General features: G+C 48.4%; 1 pseudogene; it reads left to right on the forward strand.

Moving 5' to 3' along the window:
- Positions 1 to 7,012: 7,012 nt before the first annotated feature.
- LOC131766013 (5S ribosomal RNA) lies at positions 7,013 to 7,121 on the forward strand (annotated as a pseudogene).
- Positions 7,122 to 13,884: the final 6,763 nt, after the last annotated feature.

The raw sequence follows: 13,884 nt of genomic DNA on the forward strand, positions 1-13,884 counted from the left end.
TTTTTTTTTGTGGTACGTGGGCCTCTCACTGTTGTGGCCTCTCCTGTTGCAGAGCACAGGCTCCGGACGCACAGGCTCAGTGGCCATGGCTCACAGGCCCAGCTGCTCCGTGGCATATGGCTCCTCCCGGACTGGGGCATGAACCCATGTCCCCTGCATCAGCAGGCGGATTCTCAACCACTGCACCACCAGGGAAGCCCCTTTCATAAACTTTTTATTGTGGAAAACATCAAAGCTAAGAAAAGGCAAAAATACATGTCAGCTTCACTTGTGTCCAGGAATGAATGCTTTACCGATTCACTTTATTCCCTGTGTGTGTGTGCTATGCGTGTGCATGTGACTGTTTGCATATATATGCTGTGCATGTCCATAGTTATGTGCACTTGCACACATTAGTGTGTGCATGGGCATATGCATGCATGTGTGTTCATATGCTAGTGTGTGAATATATTTGTGCTGTGCACGTGCATATGTTTGTGTAAGTGTTGTGCTTGCCTGGGTGCACACCTTTGTGTTTGCTGGAACCACTTGCAAGTTGGTTGCAGACTGAATTGTGCTCCAGATATGTCCACACGTACCTGCTCTAACAATCCTGCATAGCCACGTAAAGGTCACAGATCTCAGGGATTTAAATGGATGGAGCAGGATGGCCTGACACAGAGTTAGTCTTCCAATGACTGTCACTACCTCGGTAACATCCTTCATACCTTCTTTAAGCCCCATTCAGGGTCCAGTTTAGACCCCCATTACATTCACTCACTTGCTCCAGGTCCCCTAAAGCTACAATGTCACAGTTGGAGAGCCCAGCCAAGGCTGGAGGTGCCCCTCCAGTTAGCCTGGCCTCCAGGCCCTGCAGTTGGCTCCTGTGTTCCCATCTCTCAGCCAGGCCCCGACTTGGATGGGGCCGCCACCTCTTTCCTCACAGGGTCCCATCACCCAGTCAAGGGGGTTCATTCTCCCCAAACATAGTATCAGGAGTGGGGCAGTGACAGTGACAGTCCCCACTGGGTCTCCTTCATGTGAGACCCTGTGCTGTGGGAAGAGCAGGTGCCCTGCCCTCAGGAGTGGGGGGCTGGGGTGTGACCTGCTGCCCACGATGGGCAGGCGGGTCCCCGGGTGGGGCGAGCCAGTGTGCAAGGAGTTCCACGGTGGGTTCTCCTCTCCAATGGCTTCTGTGTCCCTGCTTCTCCCCGTGACTCCCCTCGAAGACAGCTCAGTGTCCATGCTGGCTGTCAGCCCCAGGGCATGAGGTCACCTGACCGGAAGCCATGGGAGCCATCAGCCACCGCCCCCTCTACACACACACACAGACGCACACGCTGCAGGGAAGCAGGACCTGAGTGCAGGGCTCTCAGCGGCCCTGAGCGCCCTGCCTGGAATCGGCCAGCGGAATGGACAGACCGGATCTCCCGGCCCGGAACATGCAGGACTGTCCTGCCTGGGCTTCCAGTGTGGCCACCTCCTTCTGGAAGCCTGGGAGTCTGGAATCAGGCCACTTGTTTTCTGTCCTTGCAGCAGACTGGGCTGCACTATAAGAAGAAGTTCGCGGCTCACCCGTGGATCCTGACCATCAGGTGGCCAGAGAAATTGGTAACATTTCTGTTTTGCCTGTTGTAATGACAAAGATTTTGTTCAGTTTCCTGATGTGGGTGTCCAAAGATGAGAGACCCATGTGTGTGATCTGTACCTCCTATGAGATCAGCCCTAAGCTAGTTTAAACATGATCAAGTTTTGTCTATGTGGTACATTTAGACCTCTGCATGTCCCGTCTACTGATTATGTTTAGAGCTAACCATGTGTTGTCTATGATAAGAACATTTCGACCTGACCATGTCTGTGCTAGGACTATAGGGACCTGGGTAGAGACCCGGCCTGGCCTCAGCACTGGGAAGCTCCATGCCTGCATCTGAAGGTCAGTGCTTAGATGTCCGGGGTCTGGAGCTGAGGTGGGCTTGTCTACATAACAGCTTCTCTTCTGAGTGTGGTGACCTGGTCCTCCCAAGGGTCAGTGCTATGGTCGGGGCCTTCGTCTTAATCCCTGCAAGGCTCACCTTCCCTGGGGCTCGTGGAGAATCCTCAGGAGGGCTACCTGGCAATAATTCCAATTCACCAGCATGTACATGGTGCATAGAGAGGCAGGTTTAGCTGGTGAATTGATTGCCGGATACCTCAGAGTGGGCAAAAGGCCGATGGGTAACAGCTGAGGCTGCTGCTGACCTCTCCTTCCAGTCTACTGTCCCTACTCAGCAGTGTCCAGAGCTGCCCCTTAGCTTTCAGCCCTGCTGCCCTGTGAGTTTTCTCAATATGTAGGTGAGACGAGAAAGGACTGAGCCTGCCAGCACCAAGGTCGTGTGTTCAACTCTAGCATGAAAGCTTTAAAAACAGTTAAAATCACACAGAACCAAAGGGAAAAGAGGAGTTCTCTGGGACAAGTGTGGTGAGAGGAGACCCACCTGACACTTTTTCCCATCCCAGGAGGTCCCAGGAATCCAGCTTGTTTCCACATTAGGGGAGCCACCAGCAGAGCCATGATGTCCTGACCAAGGGGACGTGTGACCCCAGGTGCAGGGTCTGCGGAGGTGAGGTCACCCTGGGACTATGGACATGTGACCCAGGTGGAGGTGTCTGGGGAGGAGGGGTCACCTGTTGAGAGAGAAGGTGTGACTTTAGGTGCAGGGTCTGGGGAGGTGTGTCACCCTGGTGAGTGTGGATGTGTGACCCCAGGTATAGGGTGCGGGGACTGTGTGCGTCTTACCACATCTTCATGGGTCAGGATCACATGTACGGGGAGACTGCATATGTGCTCTTTGCCTGCACTGCGTCCTGTCCCCTTTGAGATTTCCAAACTGCATTAATGGTGTTGCCCTAGTTAACCTGTGGTTCCTTTACTTCTCTTAATCTGGTCACAATCATATGAGGTCAGTCATGTTTGAGTGTGTTGCTACTCTGTGTTCTGGTGAGTGACAACACTTGGTGGTATCCTATTAATATCATAGCATATCATATGCCTAATCTATGGGGGTCACCACGGCCTGGGTCCCCCTGGACAGAGGTCAGCTGAGCACAGACTAGCGCCCCCCCCTAAGAATGGTCTCCCACATGCTCTGTGAGGGTACCGTGATGGCCCCTAAGGTAGGAGACTGTGTCTGGGCCTCCAACATCTGTGATGAAGAGGAGGCAAAATGGAATCTCAATTAACAAGACATAATTTTAAGAATTTATTTTAAGTGAAATAAAACACGTCATGTACCCTTTACCATCATCACCATTTTAAGTGCACGTTTCTGAGGCATCAGATCTATTCACTTTCTCATGGAGCCATCACCACCACCCCTAGAACTTTTCATCTTGCAAAACCCAAATTCCACAACCATGAGAGTCTCCCTCTCCATTCCCTCCCGCTGCCCTGGCCCCCATATCCACTTCAGTCCCTGAGTTGTCGACTCCAGGGCACCCACTGGAGTGGAATCCTGCAGTGTTTGCTCACGGGTCATTTTGGAAGAGCTGACTTTCAGTCTGAAGCTCTGCCTGTTTGCATCTGAAGAATTTGCATTTAAGGAGAGGGTGTATGAGGAAGGGGGTGTATGAGGGACAAAGGTGTCCGGGGTGCAGATGAGCCAGGACCTGACCAGCTGCCTTTTGGGTCCTCTGGTCCCATCTCTTGGTCTGTGCCTCATCTGCATCATCACTGCCCCCACTGGCACCGCTGGGCTGTTGTTGTCTGAGTGAGATTCCCCTGGTGCCCTTGCTCTCCTCCCCTCCTCCTGCTGGTTGGGGCGGGAACTGCTTGCTCTGTGGTCTCTACTCCTGAGGCACGAAGGACCCTGTAGCATGGACCTGAAGAGTGTGGGGTGTGGTCCCAGGAGCATGGGGCCCACATAGGACACAACATCAGGGCGTGACAAGTGCTAGGGCTGCCTCATCACTGACAGAGAATGTTGCCAAGATCCTGCTTGGGAGGGCATGGTGGGTGGCGTGGCACCCTAGAGGCCCCATTCCTATCCTGGAGCTTGCAAAGTGCATCCCCATGGGCTCCAGATTCACTCCATATCTCAGCCATATCACTCTGTCCAGTCTTGAACTCACAAAAACGAGCTCCCTTGTCCACAACATAGGCCTGATCCTGTTGGTATTAGGATTCTTTAATTTAGGCGTCCTGGGATAGCAGCTCTTTTTAGGCCTGAGAAGGAACAGCTCAGGAGCGTACAACAATTTCAGATGAAACTAATATTCAACGACTATCTCTAACTACTCGGTTGTTGACTTCTATCAGTATTTATTCTCCTGGTTTTAGCTCTGATGTGGGGATTACAGAGAAGTCAACATTTAAATCTTCATTATCTGTGTATTTGTAGCTTCAGTATCATTACTGACCCATAGTTTTTTATGGTTTGAAAGAGTTATTCATTTCATGTATCATGTAGAGGATTTACAATGATGATAGGGCAATTAAGATTACAATAATGGCTAGTAAATTGTTCACATTTTCTCTACCTGTGCATCTGTTGTATGTATATGAGTTAGTTTAGATGTCAATATTAGTGAAATAATATAGAGGACTAGAGAACTTATTTTAAAAATCACTATTAATGTGTGATGATGAAAATGTAAAAGTTCTTCCATAATCGGTGATGTTGTATTGCCGGAAGCCGTCCAGCATTGCCAACTATTGCCTGAGCAAAGCTCGGCAAGAAGTTATGGCATGAGGAAGCAAAGCTCCTCTCCTGGTGGGCGGCGGAAAGCATCTCTTCTGATTCTAGGAAAATTCTTGCTAAAAACTGAGGGGGTTTCTGGAGGGTTTAGGCCAAGAAGATGGAAGTATTACAAAGCAAATCCCCCTCGGTACGAGACCACAGCAACCCCTGTAACCACAACAGTAGCTATACCTACTGTAAATAATTTACTTTGGAAAAAAGTCCCTTGGTCAGGCAACCAAGGAGTGTTTCAATTAAGGAGTAGAAGTTTAAAGGAAGAATTAGATGAGTTATGGCCCATAGAAGGAATAAGGGATATAGAAGGGAAGCAAATAGTGGGGTATTATGTACAGGATGCCCCCAAATGGTGGATTATGTGGCATGCCCCCTCTCCGGTATATTGGAGGAAAAAGAGAGAAGCGGAAGGACTTTACTGTAAATATTTTACGAATGAATTATATGTAACTATGAAAGTTAAAATTGATTGCCTTACGTAGAAAATAGAATTGTATTTTCGCACAATGTGTTTTGAACAAGGTACTGAGAATACTGGCCAATATATGATGTTAGCTGAAGTAGAAAAGAATAATTAGCTTTCTAGACCTAAACATCCTGTTTGCGCGAAAAGATCTTAAGACGGAACAATGCTTGCTAATGTTTCTGTGTGTAGGTGTAGAAATGAGGTAATGAGTCAAAAACAGGAGTTACATAGAAAGTGCTGATGCTATTGTTTAGAAAATCCTATATAAGAAATGATATGTCAAAAATAAAGCTGTCAGAAGCTTAACAGAAGCTCCCCAGGAGAGTTGTAAATATCTTGGGAAATACCTGGCTATGGTGACGAGGAAGTTTTGTGCAACAGTGGGTATATTCAATAAGTTTACGGTACAATGTCCGCCCCCATGGCCTCCTAGAAGTATAAATAATGATGTACATTGTTTTGATTATAATGATAGGGTTAGAAAATCTGTGGATGAAATGTTGTATTATTGTTTTTAACATGTTTAAGTTTATGGCTTGATTGAGCAGAATGTGCAGGTACAAAAATACCTTAATCTTCTGAGAAGAATGAGGAAACCGCAGACAGAGTTCCTGACCTAGATGTGAATGTACACAAGAGACGAAAGAGAATGGAGACAACAAGAAAATTACTTAACTTGTTTAACCTGCTGATGTAAACTACTTTTGTTTTTTGGTTTATGTAAGGGACCTTTTGGCATGGGAATGAAGTTGTTAAGATTGAAAATGAGATTATTTTACAGTATAAATGCTTTGGAATCATGATATTAAATTTGTCAGATCCTTGCATCCTCTGAGGTGTCTTGTGATCTGTCCACGCCGACTCCGTCTCCCCTTTGGGTGAAACCTGTTCAGCTGGGGCTGGTCCTCGGCATTGTATCTTGAGAACCTAGATGAAATTTATATGCCATAGTGATATACAGGATTTTAGCCTATGATTTAACTTTGACCAATCTACATTACTTTTTACTTTTATCTCATTTATTGAGAAAGGCATAATTGTTATGGTGTTGGCTTGAAACTGGTTGAAAAGGACTTGAGTCCTTCCTTATTTTACACTTACATAGATAGGATTCTTGAAACATAGGATATGGTGGAGAGCATTTGTGTAACCATTCTAGGTTATGAGTAGGAGTTTCCACTGCTAAGACTTCTTGTTTAGATGCAAATGCTTTTCAAAATATGAAGAGTATTAGCATTACTGCTGCTACTGAGATGAATGAGCCTAAAGACAAAATATTTCATGTTGTGTGTGCCTCAGGGCACACAGACTAACGTAGTGACATCCCTGAGAGGCCAAGAAAGTGCTGCAGGAAGTCATATTTACTACTACAAATATACTTGTGAAGTGAATTTTTGCTCATGCTGAGTTAACTGTAAAACCTGAGAATAGTGGGAATCCGTGTAGGAGCCTCCCATAATAGTGAAGACTGCTCCCATGGACATTAGGTCATGGAAGTGTGCTACTACATAGCATGTATCCTGGAGCACAATGTCTGGGGTTGAGTTGGCTAAGATGATTCCTGTCACGTACCCGGACATGTTCCGGGGCCACGTCCCTGTGAGAGACGTGCGGGATCTGGGGTGGGGCGCCAAGCGCCAAAGAGTTTGCTGGGTCCCTCCCGCCCTGGGCTGGGAGGTCGCCAACCCCTCCACCACCCCGCGGTACCCGAGACCTCCATTCCCCTGGCTGGGCGGGCAGCGGGGCCCTGCCGGGGCGGGCTGGCCACGGGGCTGGCGGTAAGGCGCACGCGCCAGAGAAGCTGGGCCTCAAGAGGCAGCCCACGGTCCCCAACCCTGTGTACGGCCATACCACCCTGAACGCGCCTGATCTCGGAAGCTAAGCAGGGTCGGGCTTGGTTAGTACTTGGATGGGAGACCACCTGAGAATACTGGGTGCTGTACGCTTTTTGCCTCCCGCCCGCCTTCTCCTTTAGTCGCCCAGGGCTGAGGCCGCCTCCGCCCCGGCCGGGCACCGCTGCAGGCCCCCACCTCCTCAGGCCCCTCCCACCACAGCGCGCGCCAGAGGGGGCGCTCCCCGCCGGCCTGGCCAGGGCTAGGGCGGCCAGAAGGCGGCTCTGGAAGGCAGCGGCACACCAGAGGCTCTGGCGGTGGCTGGCCCGGATCCAGACTCCGCCACAGGGTCGGGGCTAAGATACACGCCCATGAGTGGAAGTGCCTTATGCGCTGTAGCTCTGTTTTTTAGATGTCTTAGGAAACACCATACACTTCTGCAGAGTGGCCGTTTGCAATTTACATCCCTTCCACCAGCATAACAAGGCTCCCTTTTCTCCATGGCTTATCCTGCATTTCTGGGTTTTACACTTTTTCACGATGGCCGTTTGACCGATGCGAAGTGAGACTTCTTTGTAGTACTGATGTGCATTGCCCGCTTGTTTCGTTGGCCAAAAAGGGCGTATGCGTTTTTTCCCTGAATATATTCAGGAAAAAACCGCATACGCCCTTTTGGGCCAACTGCATCATTGTTGAAATTCTGCCGCTTTTCAGGTGCTTTAAAGGCGACTCCAATCTACCTCTTGAAAACTGTTTCCTCCAATACTGCCTTGATCTCAAATCCTCTTCATTTCCTTACCTCAGTATATGTTTGGACAATTGTTATCACTTATAACACTGCAGGTTTGTGAATTGCAGTGCCCCTGAGCTCCATTTTTCAACTCACCTTTTTGGAGTTGGCCGCAAAACCACAGGATTGCTTCAGGCCCTTTTCTGGTTCCAGGGGGCAGGCTGAGCCTTTGGTTAATTCTTCTTCCTGATTGGAAATTAGAGTGACATGTGCCTGTCCAAACACCTAGAGCTGGTCTCTCATTGGTTCCCCCTCTTCCCGTTCATCCTCTGGACAAATTGCAAACTGTACGAAACAGGAGGTTAAATAAAGGTGCTGATTCTCCAAGTGCGGAGATTGTTAATAAAGCGGCTGGAATGGCAAACCCGAGCACCAGGGATGAAAAATGAGATGTGTTTTAGAAACATTTCCCGATCACACAATGTACCATCCTATGAGTTTCCCATGCATGTTTTAGCTGTAGGAAGATTCCCTTGAACCTGGAGAGTTGGGACCCATGGAATGGGTACCACGCAGTATTACTTTAAAGGGTCTGCATGTGCTCACCCAACCTCACCAATCCTCTTGGCCCCAAGAGTGTCCAGCCTTATGTCTCATCCAGTTGTGTGTCTAGATGTGGTCAATCAAGGTTTCATCACAGCCCCTGAAAGAATTTTGTAAGAATGTTTCTCTCTTTCACTGTTTGTTTTTTTAATTTTTATTTTTTTTATAATTTATTTTTAATGGGGTTCAGCTGACTTTCAATGCTGTGTTTATGCTGTTTTACACCCAGCTGATTCACTTACAGAGAGATATCAATAAATACTTTTTTTTTTCGTTACGCAGGCCTCTCACTGTTGTGGCCTCTCCCGTAGTGGAGCACAGGCTCCGGACGCGCAGGCTCAGCGGCCATGGCTCACAGGCCCAGCCGCTCCATGTCATGTGGGATATTCCCGGACCAGGGCACGAACCCATGTCCCCTGCATCGGCAGGCAGACTCTCAACCACTGCGCCACCAGGGAAGCCCAATAAATACTTTTTAAGATTCTTACTAGGCAGATGTATTCTTCTGCAGTGAATAGGATGTGTTGAGTCCAGTTCATTGAGCAATGAGTAGGTCATGTCTATTACATATTTGGTTTATGGAACGGTATCTGTACTCACTTGAAACTCATTTTATGCATCACCCCACCTCACCTTTCCCCTTAAGCAGCCATAAGTGTGTTTTCTAAATGTGTGACTCTGTGTTCTGTTTTGTAATTCAGTTCATGTGTAGCAATTTTTCGAAAGCCCCGGTAAGTGATATGTTACCATAAGTTTCTTTTTCTGTCTGACTTATTTTACTTAACATCATCGTTCCTAAATATACTCATTATGCTGTTAGTAGCCTTATGATATTGATTTCATGGCTGAGTTATATTCCATTGTACATAAGTACCACAACTTGTTTACCCATTTTTCTCTTTCCTAGGATATTTTCAGTGTACCCAAGCCGAGGTCCTTGCAAACCAAGCAGCCCTAAACTTTGAGGTGCCCGTGTTCTGTCGATTTTTGGTTCTCTGAATATATACGCCAATGAGTGGAAGTGCCCTATGCATTGTAGTTCTGTTTTTTAGATGTTTTAGGAAACACCATACACTACTCCAGAGTGGCCGTTGGCAATTTACATCCCGCTCATCAGTGTCACAAGACTCCCTTTTCTCCATGGCCTGTCCTGCATTTCTGGTTTTTACACTTTTCCAGGATGGCCCTTTTGACAGATGGGAAGTGAGACTTCTTTGTAGTGCTGATTTGCATGCCCTGCTTGTTTGCTTGGCCAAAAAGAGTGTATGTATTTTTGCTAAATATATTTAGGAAAAATATATGTTTTGGCCAACTGCATCATTTGCGAAGTTCTGCCACTTTTCATGTGCTTTAAAGGCGACTCCAACGTACCTCTTGAAAACTTTTTCCTGAAATTTTGCCTTGCTTTCGAATCTTTTTCGTTGCCTTACCTCAGTGTATTTTTGGAAGATCGTTATCATTTATAACCCTGCAGGTTTGTGAATTGCAGTGCCCCTGAGCTCCATTTTTAAGTCCTCTTTTGGGAACTAGCCACAAAACCACAGGATTGCTACAGGCTCTATTGTGGTTCCAGGGGGCAGGCTGAGCCTTTGGTTAATTCTTCTTCCTGATTGGAAATTAGAGTGGCATGTGCCTGTCCAAACATCTAGAGCTGGTCTCTCATTAGTTCCCCCTCTTCCCGTTCATCCTCCTTACAAATTCCTAACTGTACAAAACAGGAGGTTAAATGTGCTGATTCTGCAAGTGGGGAGCTTGTTAGAAAAAAGGCTGCAGGGGTGAAGCCGACTACCAGGAGCTGAGGAGATGACGTGTCATTTCCAAACTCTTCCCGATCAAACGGTGTACCATCTTCTGGGTGTCAGGCATGTTTTAGCTGTAGGTAGAGCCCCTTTCATGTAAGGAGAACACCAGGGATTTTTCCAAATCAGTGTCTCCCCGAACCCCAAATTGGGAAATTTTTAAGCTACGGGTACATGTATGATCATTAAGGGCCTTGGGCAGTAGGCAGAGTCCGAGCTTTAGATGATTGAAATCTTCAGGGCAGAAGAGCTCACCATCGACCTCCTTTAGGTTACATTTTATCTATCGTTGATAGATGATGTAGATATAGTTATGTATTCTTTTGCAGATGTTTTCCCCTTATAGGTTATTACACAATATTGAATGTTGTTCCCCGTGTTATACAGAAGTTCCTTGTTGACGATCTATTTTATACATCACAGTTTGTATGTGTTAATCCTAAACTCTTAATTTATCCCTCCTCCCGCGTTTCCCCTTTGGTAATAATACGTTCTAAGATTTTATACTTCTCAGACATGGGGGAGTTGAAGGAGAGGTATCATTTTCAATGGAAAAGCAATCAAAACAAGATTGAAGCTTCAGCCAAGATTATTAGATGTATTGTACATCGTTGGAAAGAAATCACGTCATTTCTCTAATGTTGACCTGACAAATAAGACAAAGCCCTCCACTGAACTTGCTTATAATAAAGTGATGGAAATATCAAATGGAAGTGTTAGAAACATCTTATTTTACACGAGCCTTACACACTGCTCTATGTTAATTACAGTTTGGCTCACACATCTGTTCATTGAAGGTACAATGTTCTCAATTTCTGTTACTGATCCTACAGAGTGGTCCCAACAAGGGTCCCCCTGCCCAGGGTCACTGGAGCCAAAAGAACGAGACTGAGTTTGCTTCAGAAGCAAAGGAAACTTTATATTTTGATCAGAGAATGGAGAGGTGAGAGCGTGCGCTCCCCCGTGGGCTGTGGGACAGGCTGCTGGGTAGGGATCCCGGCAGCGTCAGCGGGAGGGAGGCGCAGAGCTCTCCATGGCCCGGGTTGGCTGGAGCTCAGGCTCTATGTCGCCGAGTCTGCACGGGGCCCCGAGAGCTGAGGTGTCGGCCCAGCCATTTTGCAGTAGGAAATCGGGTCTGAAGTGCCGGGTGTGGGACCTCTGCATGTGGAAACCTAGGAGCATGTGAAATTAGACAAAGCACAAAGGAAAAAAAAGGTTAGATTTTATTTTATTGCCCAGATTCTATTTTTATCTCCCAGGAATTTTTAATGGGCTTTGCTGGCGACAAACCCCTCCTCTGCCTTTTGTCCCGTTCCTCATTCTTGGGGGGCTGAGGGTGCAGACGCCTCTTCTGTAACTGCTTCGTGCTGAGTTGGGAGTCCTCATACCTGTGGGGGAGGGGCAGAACTGCTCCCTGGCAGCCTCCAGGTGAGGTTGATTGTCCCCAGGCCTCCTCTCTCACTGCTTGTCTGCCTGAGCACCAGCATTTGAAGTGCTTAGATTCTAATGACTTTTGAGGGTCCAGGAAAGATGTGCAGAGTTGCTGGGGGGCGGCAGCTTTACCCCACCCCACATTTGTTTGGCCACATTAGGCTGAGGGTTTCTGCCAGCCTAGATGCTCTGACCAGTAGTCTGCGCTTTCTTCAATTAGGCCCCTGAATTAACGTACAAACAGCACCAGGTGTCAGAGCCCTGCCTGCTCAACTCCCAGACAGTCCAGGGCCGGTGATGATCCAGGACCATGACGGCCACTGAGTCAACGGCCTTTTGAAGTAGCCAGGAGTCCAGCCGGTCTCATTGGCTGCCGTCACCGCGGTGTCTGTAGGCTTTTCTATGGTGACAGCGTTATTTACGGTTTCCCCGCCAAGCTTATTAGCTCCGCTCTGGGTGCAGTAAGTCCTGCAAGCAGTAGTCTGCTCTTTGGGGGCACACTCTTGTTGTTTTCTGAGAGAAGCTCCAGGTCAAGTGATGGTCACACGAGTTGTCATGGGGGTCTGTTGCCCCCGGTTGTCTCTCTGGAGGCTGGAGTTGGAGGGCCTCCTCACTCGAGGTCAGTGTGCCCACGGAGCAATCCCTGCAACTTCAGGGCCTGGTGGGTGGTTAGGATCACCACGTGGGGTCCTTTACTCTTGGGAGGGACCTGGCCTTGCAGGCTGCTGATTTCCAGGTTTTTCGATACCCCCAGTATCCTGGCCGGATGAGGTGGCGGGCCAAGCCCTTGGTGACCGTAGTTTCTCCTACCTGGAGGGCATTCTTGCGTTGTTCCATTTCAAGTGGTCCCAGTTTTTGCACTGATACTCCAAGGGCGATTCACCTTCGACTGGGAATGTAAAGGTCAAAGGGTTTAGTTAAATTAGGGAGTTTCAGGGCAAGGGTCTGAATTGACTGCTCTTTCCATTCTTCAATGGCCACTTCTGGATTCTATTCAAAAGGATCATCATCTTTTCCTTTCAGTGTTTCATATCGAGGCCCAGCTATTAGACTGTAGTTAGGATCCAGATGCAGTAAACCCCGGCCTCCCCAGGAACCCCTAAGCTGTCTTCTAGTTTTAGAAGGGGTACGGCTGCAAATGGCTTCTTCCCTTTCCTGGGATGGCCTTCTCTGACCTTCTGTGAGAGTGAAGCCCAGGCAGGTCACCTTAGTCTGTGATATTTTAGCCTTTTTCTTGGACACCTTCTATCCTTTATTGGCTAAGTAGTTCAGAGACCTCCTTAGTAGGGCTGGCGATCAGAATGTCATCTGCCTATTGAAGGAGGGTTCCCTTTTCCAGAGGTAGAAGTTTTAGGTCTTTAGCTAACGTTTCCCCAAAGATGGTGTGGGAATTTTTGAACCCTTGGGGCAGGACGCCTCAGCGGTATTGTTTCTGTTGTATGTTGAGTCCTGCCACTCACAAGCCAAAACTTCTTGTGACTCTGGGATAATGGAATACAGAAGAAGGCATCATTGAAGTCTAATACAGAATAGCATGTTCTGGTGGATGGTAGAATGACCAGCAGTGTGTAGGAATTAGGAACTACTGGATATATATCCTCGGTGGCTTCACTGACTGTCCTGACATCCTTTACCAGGTCGCCAGCAGCCCATGGGGCTCTCGTGGTCAGGCCAATCTCAGGATATGGAGCTCACCTGGGCAGGTACCCTGCAGCCCACGGGGCTCTTGTGGTCAGGCCCCTCCCAGGATACGGAGCTCACCTGGGCATGTCCCCAGCAGCCCATGGGGCTCTCGTGGTCAGGGCCCTCCCAGGATATGGAGCTCCCCTGGGCAGGTACACCGGCAGGGCTGGGCACACAGGAACTGTGCCCATAGCCCTCATTGCAGAGCACCCCCAGCTCACCTGTTGGTCAGAGCTGCCCCAGAGCACCTCAGAGCAGAACTTGAACTAACAAACAGCGGCTCCGACAGGTCTGTGACCCTGACCTTCACTCTGTGCGGCCTCCCTCTGCCAAGTCTTCCAGAAGCTTCCACTGCAACCGGGGCACCAGGCCTTTGTCTCCACCCACCACCCCTCCTCTCCCTGACTCCTGGGTTCCTCTCATTAAGAGAGGGTCTTCTTGAAGTTGTCTCCCACTCATGGACCAGATAAAATGATTAGAAAACAAGCTAGAGCTGCAGCCCCTTGTCTATCCTGACCCTCAGGATGCCACACCTGTTCCTTGGACCTGGCCGGTGCAGCAAGGCCCATTTTCTGCAACTGTGAGCCCCTGAGAGGCGAGGATTGGCTGATCTGGGCAGCCTGACCTGGCC

Source organism: Kogia breviceps, chromosome 11, assembly GCF_026419965.1.
Source record: "Kogia breviceps isolate mKogBre1 chromosome 11, mKogBre1 haplotype 1, whole genome shotgun sequence".
NCBI lineage: Eukaryota > Metazoa > Chordata > Mammalia > Artiodactyla > Physeteridae > Kogia > Kogia breviceps.